Here is a 19,141-nt window from a genome sequence, read left to right as displayed (position 1 = left end):
TAAAATTTTATTATGCACTTGCCGCCTGCCTTGAATGGCCATCATCATGATGATCCTGATGATGGTGGCTATGGGATCCTGATGATGATGATGATGATGGAGCAGCACCAGAATGTCAGCCATATGTGTGTGACTCTGTGTGTGTGTGTGTGTAATTTATGGCAAAGGACCCTCTCGCATTCACACTCACACCAACAACAACAACAACGTGGCCAAGTGCCTCGTTGGGCATTCAAATTACAAACAACTCAAAGTCCATATAAATTTTTAGTTCAGGAATTCGAAGCCATAAATATCGGGCGAAATTTACAGCACTTGCTGAAAGGACAATTTTTACAATGTCTGCCAGAGAATGTTGCAAAAATTTCCTCTTGACAAATTCTTTAATTTTTTACTTAAATATTTGTTTATTTCATAAAAATAAATCGAACTATTTCTATGCCATTTTTGGTACTCACGTGATTAAATGTTTTTCAAAGTGTCTCTGCACTTTTTTCTCTACGTTTCTGTAAATGATTGATGATGAATGATTGATGCTTGATTTATGTATTCCGCACTTTATTTTCGTCTGGAGCTGCACTTAAAAGCCGCACCGAAAATCGCTGGCAAGTGCAACACAATTTGCGAAGTACGTTGAGTTGCCAACGGATTTGAGTGCCACCCACCTTCCTTAGAGCCCACGACTTTCCAGTTCCTGCCAAGGACTACCCCTAATGTGTGTGTGTTTGTGTGTGCTGGATGGGTAGGGTGAGGGCAAGGGTAAGAGTAAGGGTAAGGGGAGAATGTGTGATGTGCCGCTTCGTTAGCCTGACAGCTTTTCGTTTCGATTCGCTTGGCTAACGTTGAGATGTGCATATCGAATGGGGCCAGAAGATATCCGTCCGTTGGAATGCGTTTATCCCAGCTCTTTAGGCTTTAATTAATCCAGTTAAATATTTACACAAGCTATGATATCGAACCGCAAATGATGCCTGGTCGAGAGACAGCAAATAAATCCAATCGAATGAAGTGCAATTAATCAAATAGGCAATTTCAATTTTGTGGCATTTGTTTTGGGCTTATCAAATAATGTTATGTCGGCACTGCATTTTAGGAAGTTAAAAAAAAAAAGAAATTTCCCATTAATTAAGAAATATATAACAGCAGATATTTCATAGATATATATAAATCTATTAAATTAGTTATAATTTTTGCGAGTGCCCGGAGACCGAAATAAAATTTGCATTCCAATTTCGTTCAAGTTTCGTGGCTCCCCCATTCGCACCAAATATTTTGTTATGAGGGTGTTTGATACTATCAAATGCCAGCATAAACTTTCATCATCAAGCCAGAAACTTTCGAGTTGTGGCTGTGCGTTGCTGCTCTGCTGCTATTACCTATCAAGAGGGGAGAAAGTTTTTTAGTTTGGTGATGAGTGGCGAACGAATGAACGTAAACAGACTGCTGACGTATGCGCAACATTATCACGCATACGCCATGTGGCGCCTGGGGCACAACGAGTTGCGACATGTGTCAGCGATGAGCTGTCAATGCAAGGCTGCAATTGAATTAATTGGACGGTAATTGAATGGGTTCCCCCCCTGAAAACCAGAAACTAAGCTTGCAATAAACTCCTCTGACACTTGCCAAGGTCAAACTGGCTGAATATTTAATGCTGCGCAGCGATATGAGAACATTTTTAGTTCAAAAGGGATTTTTGCCTTTGGCTAGGAGGAAAAAAAAATAAAAGGAAATCCCTAGCAGAGGCTGGCTGCATTTTCCAACAGACCAAAATCAATGTGGCCAGGATGGGAAGAGGGCGAGAGCGAGAGCGAGGGCAGCATCATCGCATTGACAGCTTGCCTTGGGCAAACACTCGAGCCGCCTCGATGGAGCTCTTATCAAAAAAGCAAACGCCAACCCACTGAGCTCTTTCAGCCATCGAGCTTCCATGCAAACAGCACCGAAGTCGAGTTGAGTTGAGTTCTTGCCACAGCAAGCCCAAAAATAAATATTATCGGCTGGCGAAGGTTCGTGTTTGCTGGGGGAATGTGGAATATCAAAATGCCCTGTAATTATAAAATTCATTAATATTAACTGAGAAAATTCTAACTTAGTTTTGAAAAAGAATGATAATTATTATTAAATTACCTTATGGAAGTCTCCAAAACTTCATTTTAAAGTAAGCCTACCTCGCTTTAAAGCGCATAGGGTATATACTTAAAGGATACAATACCGCTGCTTACTCTGCCGCTCTCCTGAGCAAGAAGTATGCATCGGATTTCAGTGATATCTATATGAGGAAAATGAGTGGATGGTATGGAATGGCAAGGCGGGGCATGGCATGGCATGGCATAGCTTGGCTTGGCTTGGTTTGGTTATGGAATGGAACCGAGGTCAACGGAGTGAAATTGCAGCAACTGTTGAGCTGCTCAGCCAGAAGATTGCCGTACCATCGAGGATTCGGATGGGCGACAGATTCAATTCCCTGATTTACAACTGAATCGAGGATGAGGACGAGGAGTGGTGGTGGTGGATGGTTTGTTCTCGAGGAAACCATAAATCAGGGAAGCTTTCATCTTTCCGTTAAGCCATTACAAATGCACTTTGACACTTTCGCCTTTATTTTATTTTATTTCATTTTATCTGGCTCTTGATTTTACCTTTTTGTCTGTCTTCCTCGGTGAAAATCAAACAACAAATCAAAGAAGGCCAACAATAATATATATAAGAGGTGGTGAAGGGGAAACACATCCCCAATTCACACAAGGAGATGCCATTTGATAAACATTATTGAACATGTCCGACAATTTTTCAACAACAATCGGAGCGTGCCCAGGCATTTGATGGATACAAAAACGATTTAAGGGATATAAATGACAAGGCATTTCGCTTTTGGCAGCTCCAGAAGTGATTGATTTTCAACCAGGCCGAAGAAAACGACAACTCAGGGAGTATAAGAAAGTGGTTTCGGAAAAGTGGCCGATAGGCGATGGGGGGGTTGGCGGGCAGTTTGTGCACATTTAATTGCAGCAGGGCGAAAACTCGCACAAGCGTAAACTCATTTCACATCTGTGGCCGCCAATCAATTGATTTCCGCTCATGTTCAAATTCATGCTCATTGCCGCAGTTTCATTTTCAATTGGATGATTCGACAAAAGAAAGGAAAGTCTTTAAGGTTTTCCTGTATCAATCTGTAAGCTTACGCTTTTGCTATTTAAAAGGGCATTAAAAAGAGGTTCTCAAGTTTATTATCTACTATAAGCTTTGGATAATATATTTCCTAAAAAAACAAAAAGTTAAAGAACTAGCTATCAAAATTGAATATTTTAAAGATTTTTCAAATGTTTTTTTGTTGGGGGACAGGAAAAGGGCTCAGCTAATGTGACATCTAAGTCATTTCTATTAAAAACCACTTAAGGGAAGTTCAAAGAAAATCACTTTTTCATATAGAACCCTTAACCCTACATTAGCCAAAGGCGTCAATTTATCAGCTTAAGATATATACATATATCTTCGAGTTAAATTTCCATACAAATTTGACAGATGCTCCGGACACGAGAGACAAATGTCCCAATCGCAATCATCGTTGGGTTATGGCATCATCCTCATCCTCATCCTCATCCTTATCCACATCATCATCATCCATTCGTGTCCAGTTTGACTGTGCAACTTCCGGCTGGCATCTTCCGTTTGTTTGATTGCTTTTTGCCCAGCTTGTGCGTGACCGACGGTTGGATGAAAAGCGGTAACTGGGTATCTGGAATCTGGCCGATATCGTTGGGTCCACCATTGCTCCCTTGGAATTGATTGAGCTGTCTGAGTGTCCCATGTCCCCTGTCCCCTGTCCTCTGTCCATCGATTGTTTGCCTTTCTCCTTGCCTGTTTTTCGTTCGGATGGATCCTCGGATCCTTGTGGCGAGTCCTTGGCTGTTCGATGCCTTCCTTCCTGGCCAGCGAAACGCGTCGCATAATTAATTTTGCCATCGGTTGCACGGTTTGTGTTGCCAAATTGGCCAACAATGCCGTATAAGTTGGCCATTAAGAAATCGATATAGCATTTGAATAAATCGAAATGATTTATTCATGCAATCGGTCTTGAGAGATACATCTTTGGTTATCGAATATCGAATCTCGCCTTAAGGAGTTCACTTTAAAGATTTTCTCTTTAAGCTGTACAAAAAAACATTAAGTAAATATTAATTACCAATATGAACTGAAGTTTATACAAGAGTCTAATCCCATTGCCCACTTCCCTTCTCCTTCTTTGGGCCTTAATAGCATAGCATCTTCTTTCTGGCCAACTTAGTTGCCATTTCGATTTTGATTTTATGTGCGGCACATGGATGCTTCCATTATGCTTTTTATGATCGACTGTCAACTTGGGCTCGTGTGTGTGGGCGTGGCATTCATTAATAGACAGCCCCCTTATGTATAAAACATGGCTTATAGTTCAGTGGTGGCAAAGGAGGAGGATAAATAAGGGGTTCTATAGAGGGCGGAAAGTCAAAGAAAGCGATGAATTAAGTGGCCTCCGAATCGTTTTCAAGTCTCTCTCTCTCAGGCTAACATCCTTTGAAGGTCACCATCAGCACATCAGCCAGCCCCCCTTCCGACTACTTCCATGCGCGCATTCGTGTCGCCATCGAGACATTTTGGCATCAAGTTTATTTTGTATGAATTTATGGGCCAAAAGCTTTCTCTCGTCTCATGCAAATTTCTATGGCCACTCGAGGTGGGTGAGAGATTGTTCTCAAGCAAAACGAAAGAAAAAAAAAAAAGAAGGAAAAAAATGAAATAAAAAAGGAAGTGAGGTTCTGGGGGGAAAAAGTGGATGGGAATGTGTGGGAGAAAGGGGCGTGACTGAGACCTAAATCAAGTTGAGTGCCTGCAAATGGCAATCAGCTGAGAATAATGGCGATTATATATGGATATGGATTCGTATAATATAATATAAGCTGGCCAAAAAATGGCAATATGATTTCAGGCAGCGACAACGTTGGCACTATATCATATATGGCAAGGAAAGAAAGCCAAAAACTAGTTGAACATCCAGATTAGGTTAGTGTAATATATATAGGTTGTATATATTCCAAATTTGTAGTTACTTTAATAGAAAATATGGCTCTTATATCAACTATAATTGCTGTCTTTAAGTTTAAACTGAATTCCAAAGGAAAATCTTGAAGAAAGTTTAGGAATTCATAAAGTGACTCTACCTAGATCTCCATAAATCCCAGTTAGGCAGTTATTATTGCCTTGGCTTCAACTTTATTACGTTCCATTTCGGCACAAAGTGGCAGATTTTTATTACCTGCTTTGGTGTGGAGTTTTCTTCGGCTAGAAAAGCTGGCTTAAGCAACCTTCCATCCCCAACCCAATTTCTATTTCTCCTGCTCATTTGCTATGCCATTTGGTGCTGGCCACGGGGGAGAAGTCAAAGTGCATAGAAGGATGGCATATGGGGTGGGGGCCAGTAGTAGTTGTTGTTGTTGTTGGATGCAATTTCCAGATCTGTGCGTGTTTGACCCATTTTCCAAAGCACCAACCACCCACTCACTCACCCCGCCCCCTTTCCATCCGATGTGTGTGCATAATTGAGGGCCTGCACAATCTGAAAGGCCTCCGAAACCCCTTTTAAATCCCCGCTCCATCTCGTTTATAATTCAAAAACGTGCCGGGAAAAAGCCAATTTGCTTTCAGGCCAAATCAAGCGCTGCTCAAAAGTATGCAACAAACAAACAAACTGGCTAGCACTAACTTAAAAATGAAACTGAAACGGGAACAATGGTAACAAAAAAAAAAAAACAACCTAAACAAAAACAAATGGAAACTGTGGAGAATTGCAGAATATTTGGAAGAACGTGACAACGTCTCGGAAAATTCTCGGTTCAGCCCTCGTTCGCTGGCCAATTTGCGACAGGTGCTACAGATGCTCGGATAGCAACAATAAAACATACCAAAAATAAAGTTAGCACAACACAAATCTCATTGGGGAACACTGAGAAGAAATCTAGTGATTATTTACAAAAGAAAACTTGGGAAAAACTGTGAAACTTTCCTTCAAAAAGTATTGTAAACTCTCATTTTATAGTCAACCCATAAACAAACTATCATAGTTGGTAATCCTTAGATTATTAATATATCATTATTTGTAATGAAGAACCCTTCGAAGATCTCAGACTTTCGTTAGACTTAGTACAACTCATTTTCTTTCAGTAGATTTTCCTCCATTTCCTCCTTTTTCGTTTGCCGCTCTAAAAGCGATAACGAAAATCCTTCGGCAAATTGTTGTGTTAACCGCCCGACTACGTGCGTTTTTTTTTTTCGTCTTTTTGCGGAGAGAACACTATGTAACCGCTGTGGAAATTTAGATGGGCGGTGGCGGGCGTTGGATGGTCGAAAGTGGAAAGTGGGCGTGGCCGGCTAAATGGCCAGCGCATGCAACACGCAATCGCTGGTGGACACTTCCGTAGATAATAAATTGCGCACGGAGGAGACATCGTATTTAACTCAAAAATTTACTCAACCAACGAGGGAGCCTCTGACCCCTAACCCCCCCTGGTCATTCCCCTATTAACCTCCCGAAAATAACAAAAAAAAAAAGAAAGGAAAAGAAAAGAACCCCCTGGGTCACGCGATTTACGAGACTGAAGTTTATTTTTAGCCATCCTTTATTTCCGGAGGTGGGAGGGATAATTATTACGTGGCAAAGTAACAACTTTGTTTGTTAGCAGAACATTTTGCAGGTCAACTTGGTGGTATTTTGAAACGTAAGAATAACACAACAAATATTTTATGAGTTTTTTACAAGTTTTATATAACATTTCTGGGGGATTTAAAGAAATAATTGGGAGTTGTGGGTCCATTTTTAAGGGAGTTTTTTGTTGGGCAACTGAAAATGCAAGCTTTTAAAACTGATTTAGTATTTTTTTTATAGATTTTTTTATACTTACAGAATGTATATCTGTCCATATCTATATCCTTTTGTATTTAGGGAACTCCTGAATTAATTCACAGGATATGCTTTGGCTGCCTGTGAACGCTACTTGACCCTCTTATGACTACATATTTTTGCGGCCCATCTTGATTCGTTTTGTGAGAGCGCAGTCTATTTGAAATACCCACACGTGTCCACCTGGAGTCCCCTTGAAGGACCCTTCCCTTTCATGTGCGTGTGCTGGCATGTCCTGCGTGGGTTTGAGTGTGTGCGATGGTCACGTGCCTCCGTTTAGTTTGCATATCGCATATCGCACATCGCACACGCACCCTCAGGGGGCTATTTTTTTTGCTGGTCAACTTTTGTGACTTTTGTGACCTAGCACTCTCCCCTCCCTTCTCTGCTGATGTCATAAAGAAGTTGCCTTTTCTTTGCTCTCGACCTTTCAGCCTCCTCTCGGCCATTTCCCATTTCCACATTTCCGCATTTTCCTTTTCACTTTCACTGGCCTTTAACTTGTGTTCTGTGTTTTTTAGTTGGCTATTTTTGGCAGCTAATGACCGGGGCAAACATGGCCCAGCTCTTTGATTCAATTCCAGCTGAAGAGGCCGAAGGGCCAGAAGCGGGCTTTCATAAATCTGCAGTCCACGTGGCGTATGCGCAATGTTGACGCTTCGCTTTCCACTTTCCAACTGCAATTAGCAGGGGCGTCCGATGCAAAGGGGTTTGCAAAAGCAGGCGACAGCAGATGTCCGAACAGCTGGGTGGAGGACATTTGTTATGCCCAGACCGATGGCGCCGCACTATGGAATAAAATGGTCATTAACTTATAGCCTTATTGGGTCTCTTTGGATTCAGTATTTTGATCAGAGCAAAGCTAAAAGTTGGAATGCCATATCTCATTGGAATTGTTATTAAATTTCAAACAAAACTGCATTCACAGCTAAATTTCTTCTCTTGTGTGGATTTTTTGCAAAAATTGATGATGTTACCCCTTATCGAAAATTCGAAATTTGGTTTATGCCGATTGCTCCCTCAGAATGACAGTATTATGCCCATAACTCAGTCAATAATTATCCGAATCTCGAAAGGCATTCCTCATTGGATTGGGTTTTAAATTTCTAACAAAACCCCATTCACACCTAAAATTGTTAAATTTTATTTCATTTTTCGCAAAAAAGACGATGTTACCCCCTACCGAAAAGCGAAATTTGGTTTCTCCTTATTTCCCCCTTTAAGTGATAGTATTAAGTTCATAACTAAGCCAATAGTGGTCCAAATATGGAATGTAATACTTCATTGGATTCGTTATTAAATTTCTAACAAAATTGCATTCACAGCTAAAAATCTTAAAATTTGTCTATTTTTCTTAAAAACGACGATGTTACCCCTTATCGAAAACGCGAAATTTTGCTTTTACCTTATTTTCCCACCTACATTGAAGTATTTTCCCCATAACTAAGCCAATAGTGGGCCGAATCTGGAATGAAATACCTCGTTGGATTCGTTATTAAATTTCCAACAAAACTGCATTCACACCTAAAATTGTTAATTTTTTTAATTTTTCTCAAAAAAAGACGATGCTACCCCTTATTGAAATGCGAAATTAGGTTTCTTCTTATTTCCCCCTTTAAGTGACAGTGTTATGCCCATAACTAAGCCAATAGTGGGCCGAATCTGGAATGGAATACCTCGTTGGCTTCGTTATAAAATTTCCAACAAAACTGCATTCACACCTAAAATTGTTAAATTTTTTCAATTTTTACAAAAAAGCCAAAAAATTAACTTTTCAAAATCAAACAAAAATTGACACAGCAGTTAAGTTTTGATAGGTAGCTGTTCAAAAAAAGTTGTCCTTTTGTGACTTATTTGAACTAAATTAGAGCTATAAAAGCGAAAAAATATATTCCTATAATTTGTACAATTTGAAAATAATGATTCCACTGTGACTGCCACCAACGTGGGCAATTCCCCTTTCCGCTGCGGATCGCACACGTGTGTCCATTCATTTATTTGGCCAGCGATGGCATGTCCTGAGTGTCCTGGCCCAACATGTCCTTCGGCTGATGTCAGAGAAGCTTTTAGTGGCCACAAATCAGAGCGGGCGAAATTCTTTTGGCAAACAAACGGAGATTATTCAGTCGCCCCAGCTGTGCGAACAATGACGTTGTTTGCCTAGTTTTTGCTAAAGGGGGGCGTGTCCTGAATCATCGCGTTACGCCCCCAAATATATATACCACCACACACACACACATATACATACGTATATAGACATAAAAGCAACGCTCATTATGTTTTACCCCAGGGGCATTATTCATTTATGCATTGCCAAAGGCGCGTCAATAAAAATTTTCCCGCTCATTAATTTTTATTGCATACTTTTTTGAGGGGGGCTAGAACAAAGTCCTGCCGATGTTACAACTGTATAAGTGTTTGTATATGTGTGCGTGTTAGCAATTAAGCCGAACAAGGCCACAATTTCGACCCTCAAGGGTTGGAAAGTTTAATTAAAAGGGGGCCGAGGGGACGAACAGCCATAACGATTATGATCCCAAATTCCTGCTGTCCAACCATAATGAGTCCGCCCATTCTGTTGCATTCTGGCCGCCAAAAACCATCGCCCATCCACCCATTAATATCCCATTGAAGTTGCAACTAATTAAGCGCGGCACAAACGGACCAAGCCGCATAAATGGTTTCTCATTAAAAATTAATCGAAACACACGACCAAAACCGAGACAGACAGACACACACACACACACACACTTTTGAACACGACAAAGGGGGGGAAATTAAGTATCCGTGGGTGGCTTTTGTGCATGTTAAGCTCTCTTTTGGCCCGCTGCCATTGCCAAATTGATGGCCAAAACGGAATGGCAACACATCAAAGGAGCACTTGTCGTAAATCATTCAAAATCAAGCCAGAATGTTCCTCGCGTGCCATATTTCACACTAGTTTTTACGATCATTTCATAAATGTTGCTTTTGGTTTTTTACATATTTATTTGATGTATTAAATTGGTTTGTTTCAAGATTATCTTTTCAATACTTTGCTTACATCTCTTTAACCTTTAATATATATTTTTCTGCTCTCAAAATATTTCTATTTATTTTGAAAATTTCCCATAAATTTACCTTAAGCTGCAAAAATACATAAAATCTCCGGTTTTCTATTATTTTATCAGCATATGGCCAGAAATCACTGCACTAGGCTCAGCCTAAGCTTATGCTCAGATAATTTATATGGGGAAAAGGCAATAATAAATTAGATTTGTAATATGAACAGTTTAGTACCCTATAATATTATTATTATATTTCCATTTTATACAAGTTAACAAGACATGCAACTAAAAAGTGGAATATGTATACAGAAATATTAATTATTAATATATTAAAAAGCGAAATCACAGTGCATATACCCTGTACAAGACCAACTAAAGGATATGAAGCAAGTGCAAGCTGGATATGATTTATGTGGCTCACACTCAATTGCCATAATTTAGATGCAAACGACAGAGAGAGAGGGGGCAAAAGGCAGGAAAAAGAAAAATAAAGGACGATTGTGTATGAGGTCACGTTTTTCACACACACACACACACACATATAGGAAAAATAAAAGAAAACACGGGAAAAAGAAAAGTGCATTCGAAATGAGAATGAAATATAGGGCGGGTGGGAACTGCAGGGGAAATGACTAAAAATTCATGTTCTCCCAGCCTGGGTTTAATTGAAAATCTGGAAAAAATATGGAAAGGAAAAAATGAACTTTCCTTAATTTAGTTGGTAGATGAATGTAGTAGGAATCTAGCTTGTCTGTCTTTTTTAGTAAAACAGATCTTCTGAGATCTCTTAATAGTCTCTCCAATTCTGTAAACAAAATTTACGATATTTGTTTCTGATATTTGCTAAATATTTAGTTTTGTTTTTCAAGCTGCTAATGAAATGCAGCCGAGACACAAACATCGATTCCTTGACAATTAATCATTGTGTCAATTAGTGAAATGGAAGCCTTCATTATCAATTAGAGTGTGTCGCACGAAAATATTTACGTAGCCAAAGCGAATGGGAAGGAGTTCAACGGCGAGGCAGGACGCAGCAGGTCATCGTTCAGCTTGCAGCATGCAGCTGGAACAGTATCCTTCTGCCGCTCCTCTGCTGCTTAACGGAATATGCAAATTGCCTAAAAGTATGCCACAGACAATGGCAGACGAACAAACAACAGCATTTTGCAATTAGTGCAACTGTCAACAGGACATGGAAGACGAGCAAGGCGAAGGATGAATATGGGTGGTGGTTGGGTGGCACTGCTTTAGTTGGATGGGTGGATGGCTGATGCCTGAGTGGGTGGTAGATGACACGACAGACTGTGAGAACCATGACCAATGCAAGGTCGTGGCCCATCAACGCCATTCACTCGAGCCCTGGCTTCTCCGGTTCTTCGTTTCCCCGGGTCCCCGGGTCTCCGGTTCTCTGATTCTCCGGTTCTCTGACCTGTCAGCCAGCTCATCATGTGGCCTAAGTGCCTTTTGGGATTCACTCGGCAGGGTAGAGCCGTATCATCCCGACATTCTCTGACCCCGCACTTGGCCACAAGTTGGAAGCAGCAACCACTTGATATTTAGGCTCCTCGGCCCAGATAATTTAAGTTGAAAACCAAAACAAAAAGTTTGCACAAGTTTCTTTTTGGTTGTTAATATATCTCGAAACTTGAAAGGGTTGGCCAATAATGGAGGGGAATTATTGGCCAACAAATTTACATGGACTTCTACTTAGGAATTTCTCTATCGAAAACCTTTCGGGGGAAATGTTCAAAAGGATTATTTAAACAAAAAGTAATAAACATTATCACAAAATAAATAAAGAGCAGTCTCATCAGTTTAAGAACTTTCAAACAGACTTTAAATGATAAATTCAACTAAATATTAAACTAAAATTTAAAATATATATATAAAGCTCCAACTTAAACCTCTTGTATTATTAGGTAATTTAAAGTAAACTTTGCTAAATCCCAGCACAAGTCTTGCTAATAGAAAGCAATGTTGACTTATATTATCTGGGTCCTTTCACCTTCTCCCAGGCGCTGTTTGTGTGTTGTGTTTTATGGCTGCCCGAGTCATGATTAATTTGGCTTTTTGTGTTTATGGTCAAACTTTAACTGGACTAGCTTTGCTTTAGGCCCAGACTTTCTCCCTGCCTATATACTCGTATGTTTGTATGTATGTTTAATGCCTTCCCTTTCGTTCTTGTTGTTGTGTCTTTGCAGGTAAGCAAAGAAATGAAAGGACATCCTCAGACTTAGTTGGCCCAAAAGCTGCCTTGGCACAATTTCACGCCCCAGCTGGCCCCAAAAACCCTACCCCAGCCTCTACCTCCTACCCTTCCTCATCAGGCAAATAGGAAAATGGCCCCAAAAGGGATGAACTAAGGGGATTGGGGGTGGGGGGAGAAAAACAGCTGATGAAAGTACTGAAAACTCTAATTGAATTTCATGTGCATGTGTGTAAATGTCGCCGGGAAAAACTTTCAATAGCATTTCAATTTGGATTCCTCTACGGCACGAAACTCCAAGAGTTTGCCAAAGGGGCTGGAAAAGTGGGGGTTAAATGGGCAAAGTGAATTGCCGAGTAGGATTACTTTTTATACACTTGAAATGCAATGTTTGCTTGATTCTCATTGCAAGTCTTTTTAAATGGTTATTTTGTAGTAACTCTTCAGAAACTTAAATTTCCCTACCTAACTCTCTCTTTCCAAGTAAGAAACCCAAAAATAGCCCAAAACACAAATTTCAAAGAAAATACACAAAAAAAGACACGACTCTTCCTTCGATGAGCACTATGGAACTCTTGTTAAAAATCTTTTCAATCCGTTCTGGTTTTTTTTTTTTGACCAATTTTCCGAGGAAAGGCCATTTATCAAAGCTGCTTTTTCGTGTTCGTCGAGCCAAGGCAACAGATTTCGAATCAATGCCAGACAATGATGGATAGCGGCTTTTCCCCGGGGAAATTTCGGCACCAGTATGCCAAATGTAAGGACTCAAACCCAAAAACAATCTGTGAAAACTCAATTAAATTGTGCAGCGCATTTGGTTCGGCTGCATAATGGCCGCACAAGCAAACACTAATGCCCACGTTCTGCTCTTCCACTCCTTCGCTCCTCCGCTCCTCTGCTCCTTGTTTTTATGGCCACAAAGTCGGCAAACATTTAAAACCTCATTCAAATGGCGCCATGTGTGTGTGTTTGTGGCATTCAAGTCCCCAGAGAAGCGTATATTTGTGGGTGAATATGGTCCAGGATATATACAAATATATATATATATATCTTTTAATTCATATATGCATATAGCACGCCCCCGCTTATAGACAATTAGTGGCACTCGACAATCTGCGAAAACTTTCCACAATTCCTCTTGCGAATTTTGGTTTGTATGGAAAATGAAAATGAAAAAAAGAAGACAGAGAATGTGATTTTTCGGGAGGAAAACAAATAAGCACAGCGCTAACGATGCCATCGGAAAATTTGTCGGGAGATGGCAAATTAAATTCCCGTTAAACTGCCAAGGACCAAGAACAGCAACAACAATAACAGCAATCAGAAGAATAATAATAATGAAAATTATAATAAATTATAGATTAAAGTCCCTTCAATGGCAGACGCAGACTACAGAACCCAAGAAAATGAAATAAACATCAAGATATTTCGACCTAATGATACTTATTAAAGGTTATGACAGCTGAATTATGACCTTTTAATATCCCAAAGTCGAATTTAATATACTAATCAAGGCGACTACGGATTTATTAGTTACTTTTAGCAAATTTAAAGCCTGAAAACTGTAAGAACTAAAATTGAACTAGTAACTAAAACTAGCTAAAGTTAGTCTTTAAACTGTAATGGAGGAGGGCATTACTTTCCCTTCACTCGTATATAAATTGTTTGGAAAATGCTTTTAATGCTCAGTAAACCACAAAGTTTCAAAGTTCATTACGTATACGCAATGTTGACACATTTTATTACACACCCACACACACACACACATAGCCACAGTTGACAGAATCCAAATTGAACGTAATGCTTGCGGGTTGGTTAAAAAAAAAAGAGAAAGTTGGATGCTTATAAATAGTTTTGACACATTTTATTTACAAAGAGTTGAACATAATTTTCGTTGGCATACATGGCGTATGCGCAATTTTAAGTGCCATTTTATTGAGCAAAAATGTATGAGTTCTTTTTCATTAGCAATTCCCGACTAAAAGGGTTTCAGTATACATATTTATTTATAGAATATATTTAAGATTCTGAGTTCTAGGACTTACCTCTATGCTTTCTTTGATGATTTTTCGAAATATCTTCTAACAACATCCCTAGCCCAATATTCCCTTAATAACCAACGAATAGGAAACGGGGCAAAATGAGTATCTCTGAGAGTATCTGGGGGAAAAGAGGCAAGGATCTGGTAACTGTCTAGGCCGATAAATAGATGCTTATTATTCAAGTGCGCAGCCAGCTGCGTCTTGCAAGATGTTACAGGTGCCACAAGCAGAAAGTCCTCCTGAAATCCCCATTCCCAAATTACCACACACACCCAGCTACCACCACCTCACGGTGGCACCCCTGTTATCCAGTTACCGGCATTTGTGTTAAGTTAATAAGGCGTTGGCCGGAGGCAGAAATTTGCGGGCGGCGCGGGCAAAGGGATGGTGCTCCTCTTCACCTCAATTCCAGCCGCAGGCAACTCACGCATGCTGAGCTCAGCTGCTGGGACAGGTTTATAGGGGTGGAGGAGTAGGTTATCCCCCTGCCACGCCTCCGTGAACCACCTCCTTTGGAGCTGCCTAATCAACTGCCGCTTATTTATTTAACTTTGGTTTCACATTCGCCAAACGAGCAGAAGAAATGTGCTTAACTTTCTGGTTTCTGGTAGATGCACTCAAAATTAAATTATAGAATTTTTCAAATGATAAATTATAAAAAAAAAAATATAGATTAATAGAAGATCTTTTAGGAAAGATAAGTACTTATGGAAGTTCCTACAAAACTGCTATAGACTTAAAGAAACTCTCAAACTTAACCACTTTTCCTGACTTGTCATTCTTCTCAGTGCATTATAAGTCAGAGACTATTCAGGGAATCTTCCATCCACATTTTCCTGCTCCAAACCGACTGAGTTAAGTCATCAAGAAATTCCATTTGATTTCACTCGAATTGAAATTGGCCAAAAAGAATGCAGATATTCGGTTTAATATTTAATACAAATACAAATATAAATTCAATTTATGTTCCGACTCTTATTTAATTATGCATATGAGTGTGTGTTTATGTGTATAAATGTGTGTGTGTGTGTGCTCAGCATTTCATTTAATTATTGTCAAATATTCGATTATAAATTTAACGCACAATTAACGCTGATTAAACAGAAATTGAAATGGATTTGCCCAGACAGGCGTTTTAAATTTTCATTTTTTCATCTTGTTTTTTTGCAGAAGCAGCAGCAGCAGCAGCAGTAAAAAATGTTTGTTGAGTTTAACTTTAACTTTGCAAGGGGGGAAATGGCGAGGTGGATGGCAAATAGGGGGAAGGCCTGGTTTTTCTTTTCATTTTCCCTGTGCTTAATGTGGAAACTTACTCATGTAAATGAAAAAACGCAGGTGGCAAAACTTTTTTTTTCTGCTCACCCACACAAAGACAAAGCCGGCAACGTGTGTGTGTGTGTATTTTCTCTTGCTGTGTATCTGTGTGTGTGTGTGTTTGTGTTTGAGTGAGGGTGTGCTTGTATTGGCACTTGTATTTACATGATATTTAGAAAACACTCTCTCCAAAGTTGGGGCTTAGCATAAGGCATAAGACAGCAAGGACTCGAACATAAATTAACTTGGCTGTCTGCCTGTCTCTTTCGCTTTTTCTATACCGCTCTCTCTCCCTCTCGTTTTCTCATTTTCTGCTCCCTGTTAAGCCCCATTGTTGTTGTCCTTATTTTATTGCCTCTTTTTGGCCACATTTTCTATGCGCATAGCAATGTGGCATTAATTTAATTTTAGTTGCAACAAACTTTAGCCATTTTCCAGCGCTCTGCGAAAATTCAGTTTTCCTCTAACCGCCCCCTAACTAAATTGAATTCCTCTTTGATGGCCAACTGCATTCGATAATGGCCAAAAACCGAAGCCACCCGAATAACGATTGTTTTAAAATCCCCATTAAATTGCCAAATAAATATCTGCACTTTTTATGCGCTTTTTGTTATCGCTAAAAACTGCTAAAAACTGCCAAAAACAAAGCATTTAATTCCATAAATACAAAAGCAAACATTTTTGTTTGGGTTTAGTTTTATAATAAAAGGGAAACTAACCCAGAAAATTAAGTGAAATTTATTCTGTAGTCGGAAAACAGAAATTTCTAACCAAAAAGACTTTAAAAATATAAGAATTTGCATTCGTCGGTTAACAGTTTGCAGATGAAAAGGAATTTAATTATAATTCCATAAGTACAAATCAAAATTCAAATGTAAATTAGTTTTGGCTTTGATTAGGTTTAAATTTGTGAATAATTAATGTCACTAAATAGGATAACTTCCTATTAAACATCGAAAGATGTAAATTGCATTTTGATGACTGGTTAAACATGAAATGCAAATGATGGGCACATGTTTATAGCCAAGAGTTCTGAATCACTTTTAAATTTGATTTACGTTCTTGCAAGACTTCTCATTGAACCCACACGAGGTCGGGCCATAAACCATCTATGGCTTCTTGGCCACTTTGGAACTTGTTGTTTACTGTTTATCCATAAACATGCGCATGTATTTATGCATAACATAGGCGATAGCAGTCAATCTACATCTGCATAACAATATTTGCATTGCCACAGCCTCTCATTGTGGAAAACAATCCCAACCCCTCTCCCGTTTTTACCCCTTTCTCCCGACTAGTGCGTTGATTTGGCTAGTTTTACCAGTTTTTGGCTATTTTCGGGGAAAGTAGGGGGCTGAGGGGCTGAGTTGAGGGTCAAAAACGCGGCTCTGTGGTCGTGCGGTTATTAAACATGTTTGCCACAAGCAACCGCAGCAATGTGAGTGCCTCGGAAAAACAATAATCCAACAACTGCTGATGTTGATTTTCTCCACCCCAATGGTGTTGTTATTGTTGCTGCTGCTGCGTGTGCCTGCATGCTGATTTCCGTTTCCTGTTTACGAGCACCGCACACACACACACACACACACACACACGCACACGCACATACAAAGGCGAGGAAAAGCGTGTAAATATTCAGGGGCATTTTCAACAATATGAAAACGCAATTTTTACGGCATACATTTTTAATAAACCCCTATCCCAGCTGCAGGCCCTCCAAGGCGTCTTTTATTCCACATCCCATACATCCGATTCAATATACAGTCGTGCTCAAAGTAATAGTGGTCTTATCAGGGTTTTAAGAATGAAAATGGAACGTGGTTTGAGGTCATGGCAAGATACTGAATAAAGTTTTCATATTTAAATTCAAATTTATAGATAATATTACCTACAAGATTAAGCTCAAGCACTATTATCCTGACCCCGTCTGTGCATATCCCCATTCATATATGCATAGGTGGTTGCGGCTGCGTCTGCGGCTGTGTGCGTGTTGCCATCGATAAATATAAATATGCTCTTGAGAGTTGGTCAACAGAATCTTTATATCTCTCACTTCAACGCTCGCCATCTTTTTGTGTCTGCTTTTCCGCTTTTCCCCCTCCTCGGCTTCTGTGTTTTTCACATAGACCCGAAAAGAGAAACACCTGCCACCAACAGAAGAAGCGGGTGGTTCGTTTGCCCTTTGGTTAGTACAATAATAATTTGAATAATAAGTTACATATTAAATAAAATATTATTTAATATTAATAATAGTATTTCGTATTTCGCAGAACAAGGACCTTCCTTAGACCTTTTGCTTTCATATTCATAGATTAAAGACTTTGCCTTGCTGCGGTTCACCCTGTTTGGCAGCTGGTGTTTATGGCCAACAGCTTTGGCAGTTACATCTGTTATTTGTTGCCATTTCGCTTGTCGATGGCGATTATTGTAAATCAACTTTGAGCCAAACCGACTTCAAGTGGCCGTAACACTTGCCTGTAGCTCTCCCATTTCTTGTTTCTGTTCAGTGTAGTACAGACGGTGTTTATTCTCGGGGCTTTTCATCGTGTTGTTGTCACATCTCTGTAATCGCATCGGATATCGCATTAATTTTGCAACATTTCCACGCCAATGCGACGACAAGGCAACAAAAAAAAGAAGAAGAACCTGGAAAAACCAGAAAAAATAGACGTGCAAAGAGGAAAATAAATGTTAATCGAGTTCTTGGGACTGACAGTCGATTGAGGTGAGACCGAATTGGATTGGTTTATGTGTTCTGGATGGCTTTACTTCATGCCTGACTGGATGGGTTCTGCCAGCTAAGTCCCGTTCCTATTATCCAGCTCCTGTCAGCGGATTCTGTCCTTGCGGTTTTCCCTCTGTGTGGGCGTGTATGTGTGTGCGGTTTTCGAGTCCTGCATTTGACATATGCGGCAGGATTGAAAAGTACTCAAGTCAGCAGGCGCTGCGCAAGCAGTTTTAGCCACACAAACCAATGACCAACCAACCAAGCAACCAACCCTCCGCTATCCGCCAACCGCCTTCAATTTTCCACTTCAGCAGTAAGGACATTCACATCCCTTACATCCTGTACAGCATTAATTTCTCTGCGGTCAAAACTTCTTCTTCGGCGTAATATTCAAAAACGAAAGGATAAACCAAAAAAACTGTTAAAAGCTTGCTCCAGCGCGTGGATTTAGTGGCTTAAAGTCCACGGCTTTATCAAAAGTTTTTGGTAGTTTAGATTACGAAAGCTTCGTTTTTTGGGAGTCTAAAACTTTATCGGCAAAAGGCTTAAATAGCTTTGCTAAGAACCATTGCTATTTGCAGGACTTTTGTGACTTGCCAAAGCTTCCAAGCGGAAGGAGTCCAGCAAGCATGGCTTTTTCGGGATTTAACTTTTCGTTTCGTTAGCTTTTAAGGGTTTTCTTTTCAATGAAGTGGCTTAAAGAAAGTTGCTTTTGAGTGAATAAAAAGCTGTCAACATTATTTAAACGGAGGGTAACTTTAGCTTTTTATTATTTTACATTTTCTTAGTTTTTATCACAAGTTAAAGTATAAAATTTAAGACCTACACAAAATCAGTTTAAATAATCTTGCTTAAAATCCCAGTGACACG

General features: G+C 39.7%; 1 protein-coding gene across 3 annotated transcripts in view; it reads left to right on the top strand.

Moving 5' to 3' along the window:
- Nucleotides 1-19,141, top strand: part of LOC108103484 (inactive dipeptidyl peptidase 10) — an 81,255-nt gene that overhangs the window by 46,034 nt on the left and 16,080 nt on the right. The gene's annotated exons all lie outside the window — the stretch shown is intronic.

The sequence above is a fragment of the Drosophila eugracilis genome, unplaced genomic scaffold (genome assembly GCF_018153835.1).
Source record: "Drosophila eugracilis isolate 14026-0451.02 unplaced genomic scaffold, ASM1815383v1 contig_496, whole genome shotgun sequence".
Classification (NCBI taxonomy): domain Eukaryota; kingdom Metazoa; phylum Arthropoda; class Insecta; order Diptera; family Drosophilidae; genus Drosophila; species Drosophila eugracilis.
Note: the sequence above shows the minus strand (reverse complement) of the source record. Positions and strands in the feature narration are given on the sequence as shown.